The sequence below is a fragment of the Enhydra lutris genome, unplaced genomic scaffold (genome assembly GCF_002288905.1).
Source record: "Enhydra lutris kenyoni isolate GAN:26980312 unplaced genomic scaffold, ASM228890v2 scaffoldscaffold13, whole genome shotgun sequence".
Classification (NCBI taxonomy): domain Eukaryota; kingdom Metazoa; phylum Chordata; class Mammalia; order Carnivora; family Mustelidae; genus Enhydra; species Enhydra lutris.
Genome location: NW_019154097.1, coordinates 47,062,549 through 47,085,242, shown reverse-complemented (window position 1 = coordinate 47,085,242; position 22,694 = coordinate 47,062,549). Strand labels below are relative to the sequence as shown.

At 45.1% G+C, this 22,694-nt stretch overlaps 1 protein-coding gene across 1 annotated transcript in view; it reads left to right on the top strand.

Annotated features, from left to right (window-relative positions):
• LOC111145491 (C-C motif chemokine ligand 24) overlaps positions 1 to 22,694 on the top strand; it is a 54,179-nt gene that overhangs the window by 4,890 nt on the left and 26,595 nt on the right. The window lies entirely within an intron of this gene.

Sequence of the window (22,694 nt, the reverse complement as noted above, 5' to 3'; positions counted from 1 at the left end):
AAACAGCCGGTCATTGTGGTGTTGATTGCAATAATAAAACGACAGCCCGATGTCTGTCATTGCAGGAATGATTAGTATAGTCTGTCCCTTCAAAGGAAAACCCAGTCATAACAAACCGACAAAATCAGACAAAAAACAATAAAGAGGAAGCTGTATCTCGATACGGAATGATATCTAAAAGATTTCGCTGAATGGGAAAAGCAAGGTTAATAACAGTGGATATAGTGCACTACCATAAATATAAAGATGTGGGAGAGATAAACATTCTTTTTTTTTATGTTAAATGACCATTCAGTTTCACATTCCCCAGGGTCAGTGTGGACCCCCAGTGGGATTGCATTATACCCCGGTTTCCCTCCACAGTCGACGTCCTTCCCTTCCCTAGGTGCTGACCCCGAGAGTGTTCCCGCAATAAATTCTAACCTCCATCTCAGGGTGTGCTTCTGGGAAAGCACAAATTTAATTTTACTGGAAGTCCCCGGTTTTCCAAAGTGGTTCGCTATTTTATACTCCTACCAACAGTAAATAAAATTTCAGTTGCTTCCTGTCTTTGTTAATACAGATGTGTGTTCTTTTCGGTTTTAATTGGTCTTTCCATGATGGCTGAGCACTTTCTCAAGAACTTGTTGGCCAAAAAGAGGAAAAGAGATAACTCTGGCTGCTGTGTGGAAGGGGCACGAGTAAAAAGAGGTGGCCCCATCAGTACATAGTACAGGGTCCCAGATAGAGATGATGATGGCCGGATACACATCATCGCTGCGGAGATGGAGGGGATGCCTGGGTGGCTCAGTTGGTTAAGCGTCTGCCTTCGGCTCAGGTCATGATCCCAGGGTCCCGTCCATCTCCCTCTGCTGCTCCCCCTGATTGAGCTCTCTCTCTCTCTCTCTCTCAACTAAATAAAACCTTTTTTAAAAATTAGAGAAAAGTAAAAATAAAATAAAATAAAAATAAATCAGAGATGGAGAGCCTATGAGATGGCTGATGGAGTGGGTATGCAGGGTAAGAAAAAGAGAGAAATCAAGAGGGGACTCCTTCAAGGTGCCCCTTACAGAACTGGGAACAAGGAAGGGGAGAACAACTTTAGGGGAGTGTAGAAATCATTTGGAAGGAGAGGAAGGATTGGGAGAGCTCAAAAGGGCAGGGAAGGCATTGGGGGCGGGGGAACAGGATGGATGGAGAATGAGTCTACACAAAGTTGTAGAATCAAAATGGTGTGGTACTGGCCTCAGGACAGGCATATGGACCAATGGGATAGAACAGACAGCCCAGAAATAAACCCTCACATACATGGCCAACTAATATTCAACAAGACCCATGGGTGCCTTTCCATGGCGGGAGGAGAGTCTTTTCAACAGATGGTGTTGGGAAAGCTGGATATCCACATGCAAAAGAGTGAATTCAGATCCTTATCTTGTACAAAAAGAACAGAAACAAAATTTAATTCAAAATAGATCAAAACCTTTAAACTCTAAAACTCCTAGAAGAAAAAAACGGGGTGGGGGGGATCTTTATGACATTCAATTTGGCAGTGATTTCTTGGATAGGACACCAAGGGAGCAGGCAATAAGGGAAAAAAGAGATACCTCGAACTTCGTCAAAATTAAAAACGTTGCCTGCATCGAAGGATACGATTAAGAGAATGAAAAGACAACCCACAGAATGAGAGAAAACTCTGTGATGAAAATATAGGTGTAAATCTTTGGGACCTTTGATGAGATACCAGTTTCTTAGTTTTTTTTTTTTTAAAGATCTTATTTATTTATTTGACAGAGATCACAGGTAGGCAGAGAGGCAGGTAGAGAGAGAGAGAGGGGAGGAAGCAGGCTCCCCGCAGAGCAGAGAGCCCAATGCGGGGCTCGATCCCAGGACCCTGAGATCATGACCTGAGCTGAAGGCAGAGGCTTAACCCACTGAGTCACCCAAGCGCCCCTAAATCACATATTTGATAAGGGTCTGGTATCCAGACCATGTAAAGAACTCTCATAACTCAACCATAAAAAAGGCAACCCAGTTAAAAACTCGGGCAAGGGATGTGAATGAACATTTCTCCAGAGGAGACAAACACCAATAAATACACGCTCGACCTCATTCATCCCTTGGGAAACGCAAATCACAACCGAATTGAGAGACCTCTTCAGACTCAGTAGGATTTCTGTACTGAAAGAAAGAAGGAAAGAGAGAGAGAGAGAGAGAGAGAGAGAGGAAGGAAGCAAAATGGTGCGATTACTGTAACACAGTGGAAGTTTTTCTAAACAGAATTACCAAAGGGCTCCACAATTTTGAATCCCACACACATACCCAAGGGAACTGAATGCAGGTGTTCAAACAAAAGTATACACAGCAATGTGCACATCAGCATGAATCACAATCAGCCTCCCAGTAGAAACAGCCCGACCGTCCATCAATGGATGCGTGGCCAGATAACACGTGATATATACATACAGAGACGTATTTGGCCATAAAAAGGAATGAAAGACTGATGCTGAAACACAGATGAATCTTGAAAATGTTAAGTGGAGGAAACAAGTCTGAAAGGAGCACAGATTAGGAAATGTCCAGCGTAGGCAAATCCACAGGGACAGAAAACACACTAGTGGTCGCCACAGTGTGGTGGTGGGGGGGTAAGGGAAACGGGGCGTGAGCACTAATGGGTATGGTGTCTTTTTGGGGAGTGATAAAAATGTCCTAGGATTAATGGTGATGGTTGCCTAGCTTTTTTTTTTTTTAAGATTTTATTTATTTGATATATATAGAGAGATCACAAGTAGATAGAGAGGCAGGTAGAGAAGAGGGGGAAGCAGGCTCCCTTCTGAGCAGAGATCCCGATGTGGGGCTCAATCCCAGGACCCTGAGATCATGACCTGAGCCGAAGGCAGAGGCTTAACCCACTGAGCCACCCTAGGCGCCCCTGCCTAGCTTTTATTTTTTTGAGAGGGAGAGAACACATGTGCGTGCAGGCACATGGCAGGAGGGAAAGAGGGAGAGGGAGAGAGAGAATCTTAAGCAGGCTCCGTGCCCAGCGCAATCTCACAGCCCTGAGATCATGACCTGATCTGAAATCAAGAGTCGGACACTTTACTGACTGAGCCACCCAGGCACCCCTGGCCCTTTTTGGAGAGTGCACAACTTTTTGAATATACTAAAATCTACAGAATCTGTACACTTAATAATGGTGGATTTTATGGTAGGTGAATTAAATCTCCACAAAAAAAATGTGTGCAGAGAAATATAAATGTAAGAATAAATGAAAAACACGATATTAAGAGGCAAGACGGTGGAGGAGTAGCAGACTGAGATGACATCAGGTAGCAGGAGTTCGGCTAGACAGTTATCAAACCATCCCGAACACCGACAAACCCAACAGGAGATGGAAGAGAAGAAGAGCAGCAATTCTAGGAACAGAAAAGCGACCACGTTGTGGAAGGCGGGTGGCACGGAGAAGTGAACCGGAAGCGGCGGCAGGACAGACCACGGGGGAGGGGCGGCTCCCGGCCAGCGCTGGAGCCAGAGCACAGAATCCGACCCTGTAGGAGTCACTCCAAGGAGAGACGTCGCTGCAGAGGCGGAGCGGGGGCAGGGCCCTCACGGGGACAGCACGGTCTCAGGTCACGCGGGGTCACAGAAGGACGGGGGGGGGGGGGGTGTCGGAGGGCTGCAGAGCTTGCGGGTATCGGAGTGGGGACGTCGGCGGCAGAGACAGGGCTGAGAAGGGGCTCTCAGCTCGGGGTCACCTTAACCCGTGACCCAAGGCACAGTCGGGCCACGGCTCTCTGCACAGGGACCCCACACGCGGCAGATCCGGGACACTCACCGTCCTTCTCTGGGAGGAGCCTGCGGGAGTGCGGTGGGAAGCTGCGGGTTTGCGGACTCCAGACGGGGCCGCGCCAGAGATGGAGATGCTCGGTCACAGGCCGGATGAGCTCGGAGCGTGGCTGGAGACCAGGGACACTGGAGGGACTGACAGCTTTTCTCCCGGGGGCGCACTGGAGAGTGGGCCCCCAGCTTTCTGCTCCTCCAGGCCGGGGACTAGGAGGCCGCCATCTTCATTCCCGGCCTCCGGAGCTCTACGGAAAGCGCTCAGGGAACAAAAGCTCCGAGCGCGAACCCGCGCAGATGACTTAGCCCGGGCCCTGGCACCGGTGGTGCAATTCCGCCTCCCGCAAAGACGTTTGAGAATCAAGGCAACAGGCCCCTCACCAAAAGATCAGCAAGAACATCCAGCCAAGACCAAGCTCACTGATCAAGGAGAACTGCGGAAGTCCAGAGGAGGGGAAAGCAACACATAGAATTCATGGTTCCCCCCCATGATTCTTGCAAATAAATAAATAAATAATACATAAAATTTTTAATTTTTTTTCTTATTCTATTTTTTTAATCTTGCCTCTTCCCTCTTTTAACCGTTTTTAACTAGTTCATTTTAACAATACCTTTCTTAAAAAAAAAACTTTTTAAGCCTTCATTGTTATAGGCATATTTTATCCCTTCATGTATTTAACCTTATTTTTTTAATGCATATAGGGTTATTTTTTTTCTAAAAAATTTTGGGATTCAATTTCTTCTAATAGATCAAAATATATCCTAAATCGGGGTGACTGGGTGATTCAGTGGGTTAAAGCCTCTGCCTTCAGCTCAGGTATTGATCCCAGGGTCCCGCTCAGCAGGGAGCCTGCTTCCCCCCGCCCCTCTCTCTCTGCCTGCCTCTCTGCCTACTTGCGATCTCTGTCTGTCAAATAAATAAATAAAATCTTTAAAAAAATATATACCCTAAATCTAGCACATGGCTTTGTTCTAGTCTCCATTCTGAGCACATTCTCTCCTTTTCTTCTTTTTTGTTTTTAAAGATTTTATTTATTTATTTGACACAGAGAGAGATCACAAGTAGGCAGAGAGGCAGGCAGAGAGAGAGAGAGAGAGAGAAGCAAGCTCCCTACTGAGCAGGGAGCCCGATGCAGGACTCGATACCAGGACCCTGAGATCATGACCTGAGCCAAAGGCAGAGGCTTAACCCACTGAGCGACCCAGGTGCCCTTCTCCTCTTCTTCTTTTTTTTTTTTTTTTCTCAACCAACTTACCTTATCAATTCATTTTTTATATTTAAAAAAATTTTTCATCTTTAAAATTTTCCTCTTTACAGTCATATTCCATCCCCTCATCATGTTTACCCTTATTTTTTTACACACACACAGACACACACACACACAGGTATATATATATGTTTTTCTTTCTTTAAAATCTTGGGAGGTAGTTTCTTCTAAGAGACCAAAATACACCCAAAATCAAGAGGGTGGCTCTGTTCTTGTCACCAGTCTAATATATATTAGACTATTTCCCCCTTTCTTCTCCCCCCAGTTTTCAGTCTCTTCTGATTTGGTTAGTGTACATTTTTCTGGGGTCTTTGCCACCATTTTAGTATTTTATTCTCTCATTCATATATTCTTATCTGGATAAAATGACAAGGTGGAAAAACTCACCACAAAAATAAGAACAAAAGTCAGTACCGATGGCTAGTGGACCTAATCAATATGGACATTGATAATATGTCAGAACTAGAGTTCAGAAAGACAATTCTCAAGGTGCTAGCTGACCTCAAAAAAGGCATGGGAGATATTAGAGAAATCCTTTCTGGAGAAATGAAATCCTTTCTGGAGAAATAAAATAACTAAAATCTAACCAGGTTGAAATAATAAAAGCTATTAATAAGGTGCAATAAGAAATGGAGGCTCTTACTGCTAGGATAAATGAGGCAGAAGAGAGAATTAGTGATATAGAAGACCAAATGATGGAGAGTAAAGAAGGTGAGAAAAAGAGAGACAAACAACTACTGGCCCACGAGGGGAGAATTTGATAGATAAGTGATACCATAAGATGAAACAATATTAGAATAATTGGGATTCCAGAAGAAGAAGAAGAAAGAGAAAGAGGGGCAGAAGTTAAATTAGAGTGAATTATAGTAGAGAATTTTCCTAATATGGCAAAGGGAACAAGCATCATATTCAGGAGGCACAGAGAATCCCCCTCAAAATCAATTAAAATAGGTCCACACCCCCTCATCTAAGAGTAAAACTTACAAGTCTTAGTGACAAAGAGAAAATCCTTAGGACAAGAATTCTGTAACATACAAATGTAGAAATATTAGATTGGCAACAGACTTATCCAGAGAGCCGGCAGGCCAGAAAGGACTGGCAAGATATATTCAGAGCACTAAATAAGAAAAATATGCAGCCAAGAATACTATATCCAGCTAGGCTGTCATTGAAAATAGGAGAGATAAAAAGCTTCCAGGACACACAAAAACTAAAAGAATTTGCAAACACCAAACCAGCATTAAAGGAAATATTGAAAGGGGTCCTCTAAGGAAAGAGAGAGCCTAAAAGTAGTAGGCCAGAAAGGAACAGAGACAATATACAGTAACAGTCACCTTACAGGCAATACAATGGCACTAAATTCATATCTTTCAATAGTTAACCTGAATGTAAATGGGCTAAATGCCCCAATCAAAAGACACAGTGGATAAAAAACCAAAACCCATCAATATTCTATCTACGAGAAACTAATTTTAGACCCAAAGACACCTCCAGATTTAAAGTGAGGGGTGGAAAACAATTACCATGCTAATGGACACCAAAAGAAAGCTGGGGTGGCAATCCTTATATCAGATAAATTAGATTTTAGGCCAAGACTATAATGAGAGATGAGGAAAGACACACTATATACTCAAAGGGTCTGTCCAACAGGAAGATCTAACAATTTTAAATATCTATGCCCCTAACATGGGAGCAGCCAACTATATAAACCAATTAATAAAGAAAACAAAGAAACACATTACAATAATACAATAATAGTAGGGGACATTAACACCCACCTCACTGAAATGGATGGATCATCCAAGCAAAAGATCAACAAGGAAATAATGGCCTTAAATGACACACTGGATCAGATGGACATCACAGATATATTCAGAACATTTCATCCCAAAGCAACAGAATACACATTCTTCTCTAGTGCACATGGAACATTCTCCAGAATAGATCACATCCTGGGTCACAAATCAGGTCTCATCTGGTACCAAAAGATTGGGATCATTCCCTGCATATTTTCAGACCACAATGCTCTGAAGCTAGAACTCAATCACAAGAGGAAAATTGGAAAGAACTCAAATACATGGAGGCTAAAGAGCATCCTACTAAAGAATGAATGGGTCAACCAGGAAATTAAAGAAGAATTGAAAAAATCCATGGAAACAAATGAAAATGAAAATCTGTTCAAAATCTGTGGGACACAGCAAAGGCAGTCCTGAGAGGAAAGTATATAGCGATACAAGCCTTTCTCAAGAAACAAGAAAGGTCTCAAGTACACGACCTAACCCTACACCTAAAGGAGCTGGAGAAAGAACAGCAAAGAAAGCCTAAACCCAGCAGGAGAAGAGAAATAATAAAAATCAGAGCAGAAATCAATGAAATTGAAACAAAAAGGACAGTAGAACAAATCAATGAAACTGGGAACTCTTTCTTTGAAAGCACTAATAAGATTGATAAACCCCTGGCCAGACTTATCAAAAAGAAAAAAGAGGGCACCTGGGTGGCTCAGTGGGTTAAGCCTCTGCCTTCGGCTCAGGTCATGATCTTAGGGTCCTGGGATCGAGTCCCGCATTGGGCTCTCTGCTCAGCGGAGAACCTGCTTCCTCCTCTATCTCTCTCTCTGCCTGCCTCTCTGCCTACTTGTGATCTCTCTCTGTGAAATAAATAAATAAATAATCTTTAAAAAAAAAAAGAAAAAAGAAAGAACTCAAATTAATAAAATCATGAATGAAAGAGGAGAGATCACTACCAACACCAAAGAAATACAATTATAAGAACACATTATGAGCCACTATACATCAGCAAATTTGACAATCTGGAAGAAATGGATGCATTCCTAGAGATGTATAAACTACCAAAACTGAACCAGGAAGAAATATAAAACCTGAACAGACACATAACCAGTAAGGAGATTGAAGCAGTGATCAAAAATCTCCCAATGGGGCACCTGGGTGGCTCAGTGGTTAAGCCTCTGCCTTTGGCTTAGGTCATGATCCTAGAATCCTGGGATTGAGTTCCACATCAGGCTCTCTGCTCAGCGGGGAACCTGCTTCCTCCTCTCTCTCTGCCTGCCTCTCTGCCTACTTGTGATCTCTGTCTGTCAAATAAATAGATAAAATCTTTTAAAAAAAATTTCCCAACAAACAAAAGCCCAGGGCCAGATGGCTTCCCAGGAGAATTCTCCTAAACATTTAAAGAAGGATTAATACTTATTCTCCTGAAACTGTTCCAAAAAATAGAAATGGAAGGAAAACTTCCAAACTCAATTTATGAGGCCAGCATTACCTTAATCCCAAAACCATAAAAAGACCCCATCAAAAAGGAGAATTATAGACCAGTATCCTTGGTGAACACAGATGTGAAAATTCTCATCAAAATACTAGCCAACAAGATCCAACAATACATTAAAAGGATTATTCATGACAACCAAGTGGGATTTATTCCTGGACTACAAGGTTGGTTCAATATCCACATATCAATCAATGTGATATAATACCTTAATAAAAGAAAGAACAAGAACCATATGATACTCTCAATAGATGCTGAAAAAGCATTTGAAAAAGCACAGCATCCTTTCTTGATCAAAACTCTTCAAAGTGTAGGCATAGAAGGTACATACATCCATATCATTAAAGCCATCTATGAAAAACCCACAGCGAATATCATTCTCAATGGGGAAAAACCGAGAACTTTTCCCCTAATGTTAGGAACACGGCAGGGCTGTCCACTATCACCACTGCTATTCAACATAGTACTAGAAGTCCTAGCCTCAGCAATCAGACGACAAAAAGAAATAAAAGGCATTTGAATCAGCAAAGAAGAAATAAAACTCTCACTCTCTGCAAATGATATACTTTATGTGGAAAACCCAAAAGACTCCACTCCAAAACTGCTAGAACTCATACAGGAATTCAGTAAAGGGTCAGGATATAAAATCAACACACAGAAATTAGTTACATTTCTATACACCAACAGCAAGAAGAAAGAGAAATTAAGGAGTCAATCCCATTTACAGTTGCACCCCAAACCATAAGATACCTAGGAATAAACCTAACCAAAGGGGTGAAGACTCTGTACTCAGAAAACTATAAAGTACTCATGAAAGAAAGTGAGGAAGACACAAAGAAATGGAAAAATGTCTATGCTCATGGATTGGAAGAACAAATATTGTGGAAATGTCTATGCTACCTAAAGCAATCTACACATTTAACGCAATCCCTATCAAAATACCATCCATTTTTTTCAAAGAAATGGAACAAATAATCCTAAAATTTATATGGAAGCAGAAAAGACCCTGAATAGCCAGAGGAATGTTGAAAAAGAAAGCCAAAGTTGGTGACATCACAATTCCAGACTTCAAGCTGTATTACAAAGTTGTAATCATCAAGACAGTATGGTACTGGCACAAAAACAGACACATAGATCAATGGAACAGAACAGAGGGCCCAGAAATGGACCCTCAACTCTATGGTCAACTAATCTTTGAAAAAGCAGGAAAGAATGTCCAATGGAAAAAAAGACAGTCTCTTCAACAACTGGTGTTGGGAAAATTGGACAGCCACATGCAGAAGAATGAAACTGGACCATTTCCTTACACCATACACAAAAATAGACTCAAAATGGATGAAAGACCTTGATGTGAGACAGGAATTCATCAAAATCCTTGAGGAGAACACAGGCAGCAAGCTCTTCACCCTCAGCTGCAGCAACTTCTTCCTGGAAACATTGCCAAAGGCAAGGGAAGCAAGGGCACAAATGAACTATTGGGACTTCATCAAGATCAAAAGCTTTTGCACAGCAAAGGAAACAATCAACAAAACCAAAAGACAACTGACATAATGAGAGAAGATATTGGCAAATGACATATCAGATAAAGGGCTAGGATACAAAATCTATAAAGAACTTATCAAACTCAGCACCCAAAGAACATATAATCCAATCAAGAAATGGGCAGAGAGGGGCGCCTGGGTGGCTCAGTGGGTTAAAGCCTCTGCCTTCGGCTCAGGTCATGATCTCAGTGTTCTGGGATCGAGCCCCGCATCGGGCTCTCTGCTCAGCAGAGAGCCTGCTTCCCCCTCCCTCTCTCTCTCTGTCTGCCTCTCTGTCTACTTGTAATCTCTGTCTGTCAAATAAATAAATAAAATATTTAAAAAAAAAGAAATGGGCAGAGGACATGAACAGACATTTCTGCAAAGAAGACATCCAGATGACCAACAGACACATGAAAAAGTGCTCCACATCACTCAGCATCAGGGAAATACACATCAAAACCACAATGAGATACCACCTCACACCAGTCAGAATGACTAAAATTAACAAGTCAGGAAATGATAGATGTTGGCAAGGATGCAGAGAAAGGGGAACCCTCCTACACTGTTGGTGGGAAGGCAAGGTGGTGCAGCCACTCTGGAAAACAGCATGGAGGTTCCTCAAAAAGTTGATAATAGAGCTACCTTATGACCCAGCAATCTCAATGCCGGATATTTACCCTGAAGATAAAAATGTAGTGATTTGAAGGGACAGGTGCACCTGAATGTTTACAGCAGCAATGTCCACAATAGCCAAACTATGGAAAGACCTAGATGTCCATCAACAGATGAATGGATAAAGAAGATGTGGTATATATATATATATATATATATATATATATACATATATATACATATATATACACAATGGAATACTATGCAGCCATCAAAAGAAATGAAATGTTGCCATTTGCAATGACGTGGATGAAACTAGAGCGTATTATGCTGAGCAAAATAAGTCAATCAGAGAAAGACAATTATCATATGATCTCTCTGATATGAGGAATTTGAGAGGCAGGGTGGGGGGTCGTGGGGGGTAGGGAAGGGAAAAATGAAACAAGATGGGATTGGGAGGGAGACAAACCATAAAAGACTCTTAATCTCACAAAACTGAGGGTTGCTGGGGGACGGGGGGGTATGGAGAGGGTATTTGGGTTATGGACCCTGGGGAGGGTATGTGCTATGGTGAGTGCTGTGAAGTGTGTAAATCTGACGGTTCACAGACCTGTACCCCTGGGGCTAATAATACATTATATGTTAATAAAAATAATTAATTAAAAAAACAAGAGAGTATGAAACAACCAAAAAATATAAAAAACAAAACCTGATAGACCTGTATACCAAGAAGAATGAATTTTCTTGTATGTAGATTTTAAAATAAATTTCAAATATGACAAAATTTCAGGTTTCTTGACAGTAGAGCCTATATCTGAATCAAATTTATACCTCCTCAGAGAGTCTGGTATGTTGCCCTATGGTTAATAGTCATGTATTAAAGAAAATGATGGTGGTGTGGGGCGGGAGGGTGAGCAGCTGCCTTCTGCTCAGGTTATGATCCCAGAGTGCTGGGATCGAGCCCAGCCATCCCCACTGTGGGGCTCCCTGCTCAGTGGGGAGTCTGCTTCTCTCTCTCCCTCTGCCCCTCCCCCCACTCGTGCTCTCATGCTCTCGCTCTCTCTCAAATAAATAAATAAAATCTTTAAATATAAACAAAGTAAATAATAACTAGGGGTGCCTGGGTGGCTCAGTCAGGTTAAGCATCCCACTCTTGATCTCAGCTCAGGACTTGATCTCAAGAGTTGGGAATTCAAGCCCCAGACTGGGCTACTTAACAAAACAAAACCAAAGCCAAATAAAAAAAATCTTTAAAAAAGGGGGGGGCACCTGGGTGGCTCAGTGGATTAAGCCGCTGCCTTCGGCTCAAGTCATGATCTCAGGGTCCTGGGATCGAGCCCTGCATTGGGCTCTCTGAGTGGGGAGCCTGCTTCCCCCTCTCTCTCTGCCTGCCTCTCTGCCTTCTTGTGATCTCTCTCTCCGTCAAATAAATAAATAAATAAAATCTTAAAAAAAAAAAAAAAACCAATGTCAAAACAAAACAAAAAAACCATTTAAACTACATGATTAAATCGAAATTACTTTTTGGCGACAAGCATTAACACCTTTAGGACAATTATTCTCTCATTCCCATAGTCCAATACTGGCAAGAGGTTGCCGTTTCTCAAGGACTGACAAGCTTCCAGCTCTAGAGAGAGCACAGTTACCCAGAGAGACACTCCCTGAGGTACTGTCAAGCCAGGTCAGTGTGCCCCGAGGCTTCCAAAGAAACAAACCCTCAGTCTGACCTGACCAACCATCCACCATCTCTCTTCAGTCCATTCTGACTCAATTTCTGGTACCTCCTTCCCAGAATTTCTACGCTGGTGTTAAACCCATGCAAGCAATAACCTTTCGCTGGGTCACTGAGGTTTGCAGGTGTGACCTTCTCACCAAGGCCCTGGAGCACATAGAGGGCACACACGTCCCAGGTGGAATTTGTTCCCCAGAGTGTGTGATGGGGCCATGGGGGGCGGGGAGGGTGGGGATGCATCAGCTTTTGAATCAGAGCACCTGCATTCAAGGGGATGCTGAGACTGACCTTCCAAATCTGTGAAGAGGAACAAACGAGGTCCTATTTGTGGAAGTTTTATAAGATACTCTATAAAAATAATTTACTGCAATGAGTTCTTATCTCTTTGTGTCCCTCCCCAGAATGGCCAGCCCACCCAGACCCTGCATTCCCTAGGACTCAGATCTGCCCTTTCCCAGCATCCCGGCCCCAGCAATTCCCGCTGTGTTACCCTAACGTTGGCCTCTGTTATCACTAGAGGCTTCCCAGGTCACCACCCTGCCTCTGGTTTTTTCCTGGAAAGGAGTAGGAAGGACGCAGATCCATGTGGAGGTGAATCCTGGTTTTGCTTCTGGCCTCTGGGGACCTGGCTTAATCCTTTCCAGCTGTGAAATGGGCACAATAAAGCTTCCCTGAAAACAGGAGAAGCAATGTTGGTCAGACACCTGGCAAAACAAGCCATCAGTACATCGTAGCTGTTAAGACCGACCCCTCCCCCTCTCCTCCCGCCCCTCCCGTGCCAGATCAACCGTCCAAAACTGGGTTCGGCTCCAAATCCACCTGCCGCCGCTCACAGGCCGGAAGTGAAGGAGGAACTCCTGGCTTGGGAAGCACGGATCGATCTCAAGGGGAAATCGGAGAGACCGTCCAGCACGCGGGGATGGCTAAGACATCAAGGCCTGAGGGAGGAATCAAGGCTGTGAGTAAGCTGGGGCTTGGGGAGGGATGATCGACATCCACCTGATCTCGCAGAGAGAGGTCCAGACCTTGGAAGAAAAAAGCAAAATAAGGAGAGGAGAGGAAGCAGAACGAGGGCCTAGTATACATTCTTTTGGCAACTAGAGTGAGGAAAGGGGGGCACGCAGGGGCAGTCTGGGAAAAAAAAAACACAAACCTGGGGCAAGCGACACCAGGCTGCCCTGGCAACAGACTCCGTCCTCCCAACCCCCACCGCAAGTCCGGAGAGTCCTAAGGGAGTAGGTAAAATGAGCAAAAAAACAACCTTCCTTTTCTTTTTTTTTTGGTAGGCTGCTGAGATTTGGGGGAAGGGTGGGTGGTGGTTGTACCATCATAGTGAACACTGACCTTTACGAAAATTCTGGGACTTGGAAGTAAGTAGGACAGTTTAAAAAGAGAGGTATGGGTCCAAGAGGGCTGTCATTCAGGGTTGAGTAAGTCGCAGTCCAGGTCGTGCAATGGCAAAACCTTTGTTAAAATTATCCTCTGAGATGACTTGGTAGGAAGTTCATTTAGCCAATAAGGTTTTGGCTTTGCGTAAGGCCGTGGGAAAACAGAGTTTCGGGTAGCATGAGGGTCTGTTGGGTGCACTTGAAAAAAAGGTTATAAAGCCAACTACATTTTTTAGGAAGCTATAGCATGGAAAGAACCTTAATCTAAACTAGGAGAAACGGTGACTATTTCGATACTTGAAATAACCTCTGGGTCTCCCAACATTTTACAGGAAGGAAGCAAGCTGAGGTCGTAGCTCAGCCTTCATGGGGATCGTGTGGTCCCAGATCTGTTTCAGATATGGCCGCTGGGTTTGATGGTGTAGATGGAGCGTCCTAGACAGTGGACCCGCGAGCCATACAGAGTGACTTCCAGGGACAGAACCAAGTCACTTCCCCCAATCCCAGATAGGCAGCCTTCCATCTTTCCCCTACCCGAGAAAGTTTATTATGGTTAACCTTTCCTGTTCTACTGTTCTGTGTTGGTAAATGTTGGGGAGGGGAGGGTCTGGAAGTCAAGGACTTTCTCCCGATCATAGGTAGGGAACTTTTAGAGGGGCTTATGGAAATATATGATAATTAGGGGCGCCTGGGTGGCTCAGTGGTTAAGCCTCTGCCTCAGCTCAGGTCATGATCTCAGGGTCCTGGGATGGAGCCCTGCACCGGGCTCTCTGCTCAGCGGGGAGCCTGATTCCCCCTCTCTCTGCCTGCCTCTCTGCCTGCTTGTGATCTCTCTCTCTGTCAAATAAATAAATATAATCTTAAAAAAAAGAAAATATATAATTAAATTAAAAGACATCTTCTTTAGCATTACATCAGCAACGGGGCCCCGGTACTGACAAGGGGTTTGTATTTCTCAGTGACTGATAGGTCATCAGTGACAATGAACTCATGCCTACCTTGACGGTCACTTTCTGAGACGTTGCCAAGTGACATCTGGGTCAGTGTGTTCCAGGCCTTCCAGAGAAACAAGTCTTCTGTTCTGACTGCTCCCCGACCACAACTTTTTCTGCACATTTACATCCAACTTCCTCTGCTCCCCTTTCCAGCCACAGCTGAATTTCTCAACACACATACACACACACACACACACACACACACACATGCCCCTACCTCCATCCCTTGATGGCTCCTGGGACCAAAATATTCCCTTCTTTTTTTTTTTTTAAAGATTTTATTTATTTATTTGATAGAGAGAGAGATCACAAGTAGGCAGAGAGTCAGGCAGAGGGAGAGAGAGAGAAGCAAGCTCCCCGCTGAGCAAAGAGCCCGATGCGGGGCTTGATCCCAGGACACTGAGATCATGACCTGAGCCGAAGGCAGCGGCTTAATCCACTGAGCCACCCAGGCGCCCCGAAATATTCCCTTCTTGATAGAGGTCGGCTCAGTGGTAAACCTTAACTCAGCTGACCAGCCCAAGTTTAGATCAATCTCTTGCTAAAGATTTGAGAATTCTTCTTCGCACAGAGAACCCATCTTTATGTCATCCAAAGTCCTGAGTCTCCCTCTGAGTCACAAGCACAAGCACCAAGATGTGCAAAGGCTGCCCTCTCTGTATGGAAGGGCTGGGTGGAAAACGTCCAGTCGAAACAGGCTTGGCCAACAGAGGGCAGAACCTGGTCTTTGGAACCATATCAAACTGGCCTCTGCCCTTTCAAAGGGCGGCCGCTCACGGTATTAACAGGCGACAGTTATGACCCCCTAAGTCTCCTCTTCTTCAGGTTAAACATCCCCATGGTTTTCATGGATATTTATATTTTTTTAACATTTATTTATTTGAGGTGGGGGGGGAAGGGAGAGAGAGCATGAGCGGGGGTTTGGGGGTAGGGAGAGGGAGAGAGAGGATCTGAAGCAAACTCCATGCTGAGTCAGACACTTAACCGACTGAGCCACCCAGGAACCCCTTCGTGTATCTTGCACAGAGAGAGGTTAACCCTTAAGTGTTCCGTAAAACGTAAAGTGAAATATACACCTAAGTTATTGCATTGTCCGGATTCAAAATTCACTCTCCATCCTGGAAACTCTGCTCTGAACACATCCACATCGATTTCCCCACTGAAAAAATAATGCCAACAACTGGCAAGGCTTTGCCTCCTGAATTATTCATCACACCATTAGTTGTAATGGCAAAAAGAATCCAAAAATTGTCTCCAATGTTTGTGCGTTTACAGCCCGGCAAAGATATCAATGCTGCCGTTTAAAATTGTGTTTATCCACTCGAGAGGAGGGAAAGTGTCTGTCCACGCAAAAATGTGTACCAGGTGTTCATTGTAGTATTATTTGTAATAGCCAAAAGTAGAAACAAGCCATCTGTGCATGAATGGATAAACTGATGTGCTATATTCACGCAGAATATTATTAGGACATAGACTCTTGTCCAGCCATGAAAAGGAGCAGCCCACGGATACGTGCTATGATACAGAGGCACCTTGAGAAAATGATGGTAAGTGAAAGAAGCCAGACACTCAAGGCCACCTGTTACACGATTCCGTTTGTAAGAAATGTCTAGAATAAGCATGTCCATAGAGACGGACATTAGTTTAGTGGTTATCAGAGGTTGAGGGCAGGGAGGAATCGGGAGTGACTGCTAACAGGTATGAGGTTTCTTTTTGGGGTGATGAAAATTATCTAAAATTGATCGTGGTGGGGGTGCCTGGGTGGCTCAGTGGGTTAAGTGACTGCCTTCGGCTCAGGTCATGATCCCAGAGTCCTGGGATGGAGTCCCGCATCAGGCTCCCAGCTCCATGCGGAGTCCGCTTCTCCCTCTGGCCTTCTCCCCTCTCATGCTCTCTCTCACTCTCTCTCTCAAATAAATAAATAAAATCTTTTAAAAAAGTAAAAAATAAAATTGATCGTGGTGTGATTACAAAGCTTTGCGAGTATACTAAAAGCCATTGAATGGTACACTTTCGAGGGAAGAATTGTATGTCATGTGAATTATAACTCAATAAGGCTATTAAAAATATGTTTACTGGGGAGCTCCTGGGTGGCTCAGTTGGTTAAGTGTCTGCCTTCGGCTCAGGTCATGATCCCAGGGTCCTGGAATCGAGCCCCACATTGGGCTCCCTGCTCAGCAGGGAGTCTGCTTCTCCCTCTCCCCCTGCCCCTCCTCCTGCTTCCTCTCTCAAATAAATAAAATCTTTTAAAGATTTTATTTGTTTATTTGACAGACAGAGATCACAAGTAGGCAGAGAGGCAGGTGAGGGGGGCGGTGGGAGCAGACTCCCCGAAGGCAGAGACTTTAACCCACTGAGCCACCAAGGTGCCCGATAAATAAAATCTTTTAAAAAGATTTTAGTTTAGTTTTATGTTTACTGAAAAGTTTTCAACTATTAGATGGATCTTTCCAAACTTCCCTGTTTAAAGTCACCTTAGCCACTCCACCCACCGTTTTCACTGCCGAGCTAGATCTGGGTTCAGATTCCCTGCCCTGCAGAGCTCCTCATCTGGTGGAGGGGTGTTCTTTTCAGGCTGGTCAGCGGATCACTCAAAAGTCCACCCACGACTGGGGCGCCTGGGTGGCTCAGTGGGTTAAAGCCTCTGCCTTCGGCTCAGGTCATGATCCCAGGGTCCTGGGATCGAGCCCCGCATCGGGCTCTCTGCTCAGCAGGGAGCCTGCTTCCTCCCCTCTCTCTGCCTGCCTCTCTGCCTACTTGTGATCTCTGTCTGTCAAATAAATAAATAAAATCTTTAAAAAAAAAAAAAAAGTCCACCCACGAACCTCTGACTGTCAACATTGGCTTTGGCACAGGCTCTGAAGGTGAACACAACAAGTTTCTGGCCCTCCGTGGCTCATGGTCAGAAGCCCAAGCGGTGCACTAACACCATGTGTGCTCTTCTTGGGCTCCAACCTGCCAGGTGTCTGACTGTGCCTTCCACCTCCCAAACCATTCCAGGCTGCTCCATAGTTGGACAGATGCTCTTGTCCTGAGGGAGAAGAACAGCTTTCCCTCCCTTCCCATTCTCTGCGGGTCTACCTGGGAAAGATGGGGAACGCATTGCGGAAATAGTGTCTCCAAGGAAGGAAAGGAATTCACGAGGCTGCCTTGGAAGAAAAGGTAATCAGGGCAGAGGGAAGGCATCTGACACATTTGGGGACCTGGAAGCAGTTTAGGGGGCCTTAGTCTATTCCCATACTGCTCTTGTTTTCCGCTTTATTTTGGGGTCCCTGTGTATCCCAGCCCCTTGTTTTTCTCCGTTCATCGCCAGCCTTGCCCTGTGCATTTGGTAACGATCTGCAGTTTCCCTGGCCTGGCCTTCGGTGTTCTCTAAGGATCTGGCTTCTACTTTCCCTCTGCCTCATCCTAGTCCTGGACACTTTGGATAACCTCTATGACTGGCCATCTTTGCCCCTTGGGACCACAGGCCCAGTCCTCAACAGAGACAACTGGATGGATGCTAACCAGGACATGAAGGGATGGCCTGTAGGGCTCTGTCCTCCTGTCCACGTGCTCTCACTGGTGTCTCAAATAAAGATAGAGAAGCCCTGGTTTTCAAGTGTGTGTGCCCAAATCTGGGGGTAAGTGTGGAGACACTGTGGCAGGAGGCATTCAGCAACCTGACAGGCTGGAACAAAGGACCAAATGTAAGAAGATGATATCTAGACCTCAGGGTATAAAACCATGCTCAATGCCAGGAAAGGAGGAGCACGGCACAGCAGAACATCATATGAGGAAAGACTTGGGGGTGGTTAGAAAGGGAAAAGCTCTGGTTACGTTAATAATCTGTGTTTTTAAAGGAATCTCATGGACTCCAGGCTGCATTAATAAAGATCTAATGTCCAGACAAAAGGAGGTGAGAGTCCCATTGTGTTCCCATCAGACCACACGTGGACTCTAGTGTCTGGTTCTGGAAGTTACACTGTGGAAGACAGAGACTAACTTAAACAATGGTTCTTAACCCTGGCTGGATGTTATCATTACCTGGGAAATTTTAAGACCATAGATGCCCAGGCCATACCCTAGACCAAGGAGAATCTATGGGATTCAGAGAGCTTCCAGGTCAGTGAACACATCCACGTTCTGGGAGGGTGACGCGCCGCAACTCCACGAGGAGAGAAGCTCCTGGGCTCACCACCCTCCCAGGTCTTCATCTCGCTATTCATCATATATTTTATCCTATCCTTTCATGAACTGGTAAACGTAGCTGTTTCCCTGAGATTTGTAAGCTGCTCTAGCAAATTAACTGAATCCAAAGTGGGAGTCGGTCTTGGGAACCTCCCATGTGTAGCCAAGTTGGACAGTTGTGGGTAACCTGGGGACCAGGTACTTGGCAATTGGCATCTGAAGTGGGGACAAGTCTGACATCAGCTCTAGGTGGTGCTGAGTGAAGTTTTAGGACACCACCTGGTCTTATGCAGAATTTCTTGGTGGGGATAAACCTCCACACATTTGGTGACCAGAAGCATCAAAAGGGAAGTGTTCTGGGGCGCCTGGCTGGCTCAGTCAGTGGAACATATGGCTCTTGATCCTAGGGTCATGAGTTCAAGTCCTACGTTGGGCCTAGAGATTATTTAAAAAGTCGGGGGGGGGGTAGGAAACTCTTGCTTTTGGCTCAGGTCATGATCTCAGGGTCCTGGGATCAGGCTTGGCATGAGGCTCTGCACTCAGTGGGGAGTCTGCTTGGGATTCTCTCTCTCCCTCTCTTTTTGTCCCTCCTCCCCATGCATGTGTGCACTCTCTCGCTCTCCCTCTAAAATAAATGGGTAATTCTTTAAAAAAAAAGTGTTCTGGGTGAAAGTATGGGAGACTCACAGGAGAAAGGGCGACTGTTTTTCTTTTCCTGATAAAATCTTATTACGAGGGATATTCACTTGATCTTTTGGTTGGAGTGGTGACTTCTGGGACCCTGGGATCATGACCTGAGCCAAAGGCAGAGCCACCCAGGCATCCCCCTCCCCACCTTTATTCTTAATAAAATCTTGGAGGAGATACTTACGGACTGTGCAAATATCCTATTTCTCCTCCGACTTTCTCATGCAGCGATACTCATCAAAGCTCCCTGTGTGTTTCCAGTGAGTAACCACAGCTCAATACCCCTGGATGGGGGGGGGGTTTGGGGAGTTGCTGACACGGTGGGTGGGATGGGGGCTTGAGAAGAGATGACATGAGGAATGTCTGAAGGCCTGGAAAAGATGCAAAGACTAGTGCTTCTGAAGTATTCAAAAGATTGTCAAGAGTGAATGCCCGTTTGCTGGTGTGGATAAGTTGAGTCCGGAAAAACTCATTTTTGGAAGCTGCAAGCGGTCTCCTGGAGCTCAGGAGAGTTTGCTTCAGCTGTGGGGTGCCTGTTCTCTTGTACTGGGGAGTCATTAAGTTTCTGGACATAGGGGGAGTCACTCCTTACCCCATGGTTCCTGGGGAAATTGGTGACATCCCCTCTTCCTGGAATAAGAATTATGTATATATGGAAATTATGTTCTGTATGGAAATGTAAATGGGCTGAAATGTAAATTACCTCCTTCTCAACCTCCTTCATAATCCCCTGTCCTTGTGCTGGCCCCTGGGACACTACCGTGAATGGTGACATGGGGATTGTGGCAACTTTCTTGCCAATGGGCTGGTTGGAGGGTTTGAGAAATCTCTTCCAATGTCTGGCCTGTGGTAGACATTCATCCCCGGTAAGTGCTCATTACTTGACAGAGAGCCTAATTTTTGGCTCTAAGTCTAAGTCACAAGCACCTGGATCCTGCTCTTTGGGTCAAAACAAGGACAGTGATGTAGAGCTTGGGGGTAAGGCAGCAAGAGGGGCAGGGTGGGCTGGGCTGGGGAAGTAAAGCTGTTTTCTGGTCAGATAAGGCATCCTTAAGCTAAGGTGACCTAACAAGTATCTGTTTCGCATCTACTTTGTTCTACAGGGCTCTTGTGGGTTTTGGGTCCAGAGGTGTGCAGGAGGCATAGAGCCTGGCCCCACCATGGGTTAGCAGCAGAGCGGAAACCAGATTTCAACTCCTGCGGTGCCAACTCAGTACCGAGGAAGCGCTCGTTATCGCCAGGGATGAGAGTTGTGTTTCCTGAGAAACAAGTGGAAATTCTGCTATCGGTCATCCAGCAAAGAGGCTAGTCCTTGGACAGTAACACATGGAGACAGGCATGGGAGTAGTGGGAAAGTGAGAACGTTCTCTCTTTCCTGGCCCAACGCCTACTGTTAAACGCCAATGTCGACGTTGCTGTGAACATTTAACCCAGTAGACCTTGAGTAAAAAGCAGCTTACAACAACTCTTTGTAATCTGTTGAAGGCCCTACACGCAAAGACAGAGGGTGTCTGGTGGAAGAAAGAGTCCTCAAGACCAGAACACAGACCTGGAACTCTCCTTCCTATGTTTCCAGCCTGCTCCCCTGTGGAGTTTGGACTCAGCCCTGTGACATCAGCCTGACGTCATAGAATTTCCAGCCTGCTGTCCCATTGGCAACCACAGTCCTGTGAGCCAGTTCCTTAAAATAAATCTCTATCTCTGTTCATACATCTCCATCTTTATACCTGACTGGGTTTGTGTGTCTGAAAACCCTTGACTAACACCAGCGGTTTCTCCAGAGACTTGCCCCTGCTGCAAGGGCGAAGCCTGAGAATTGGGCAAGAGCCATGTTGATGGGATCCTGTGGGTAGACCCTGACTGCAGCCCCTTCCAGGACAGGGACAGTCCGCTAAGGGTCAGCCTGAGACAGCCTGCAAGGCCGCCCCAGCCCTAGCCCACTCTGTCCAGCCCAGGATTGAGAGTGGTTTTTATATGTTTAAAGGTTTTTTCAAACAAAGAGGACAATGTGACCGAAACTCCATATGACCCATGACACCCAAAATATTTATCATTTGGCCCTTCACAGAAACAAGTTTGCCAACATGGTTATGGCTCTCTAACCCTTCGTGCTCAGCATGCTCTTACCAGATGTTGAAGTCTGATCTCTGCTGTGCTGTGGGGAATTAAGGGACGTGGGGTGTCAAAGGGAGACTGATGGCTTCTCCAGGAGTCAGAGAGGTAGGGGCACTTACTGTCAGAGGAGGTGTGTGCCCAGGGCATGAGGGCGTGAGAGCTTGAGAGCATGGTCATATCATAAAAGACAGGTGTGCTCAGAAGGCAGGAGGGGAAAAAACTCCTTGAAACCCTCCTTGGAGCCCATGGGAGGTGGCATCTGGAGGTTACATGGGGGAAATCTCAGATGGCTAATATGAGACCCATACTGGGTCTCAGTATGGGCAGAGCAGACTCGAAGTAAATCTCATCTGGGGGCTTAATGAAAATAACGTGATCTTATTTAGAAAGGTCTGGACTTACCATTTTGTGGATGGAAGATCAGAATTAACATGGAACTTGAGTTGGTGAGGTGAGACGGTGGGTGGGCAAGGACTTGGCTCCTATGTTGGTTACACTGGGGAGGAGCTGAATGTCGCCAGTCTCTGCTGAGATGTGGAGACGTGGCCCTGCTCCAGGAACGGGGACCGCTTTCTAACGACCGGACCCACTGTTCAATACAGAAATATACCTCGGATGCTAGAATATGAGAAGGCTACAAAGACAAAGCCGCTTCTTCAAAGGAAGTCCAAAATAAAGGTTTTTGTCAACTTAAGGGTATACACTTTAAGGGATGCAAATGCCTGTTGATGATAGATGCTTGTAATATAATAGTTCTAGTATTTTATTAATTTAGCTACAGGTTCACTTTAAAATAACATTATACATCATCATTAATTTACAAATATTGGATTTTCCATTCTTTGATTTCATGAAACTGGTTTGGGGTGTGTGTATGTGCGTGTATTTGTTTTCCCAAATCTTTCCCTGGATCATTTTTTTTTTTAAAGATTTTATTTACTTAGGGGCACCTGGGTGACTCAGTCGTTAAGCATCTGCCTTCAGCTCAGGCCATGATCCGGGAGTCCTGGGATCGAGCTCAGCATCGGGCTCCCTGCTCAGTGGGAAGCCTGCTTCTCCCTCTCCCAAACCCTCTGCTTATATTCCCTTTCTTGCTGTGTCCCTAT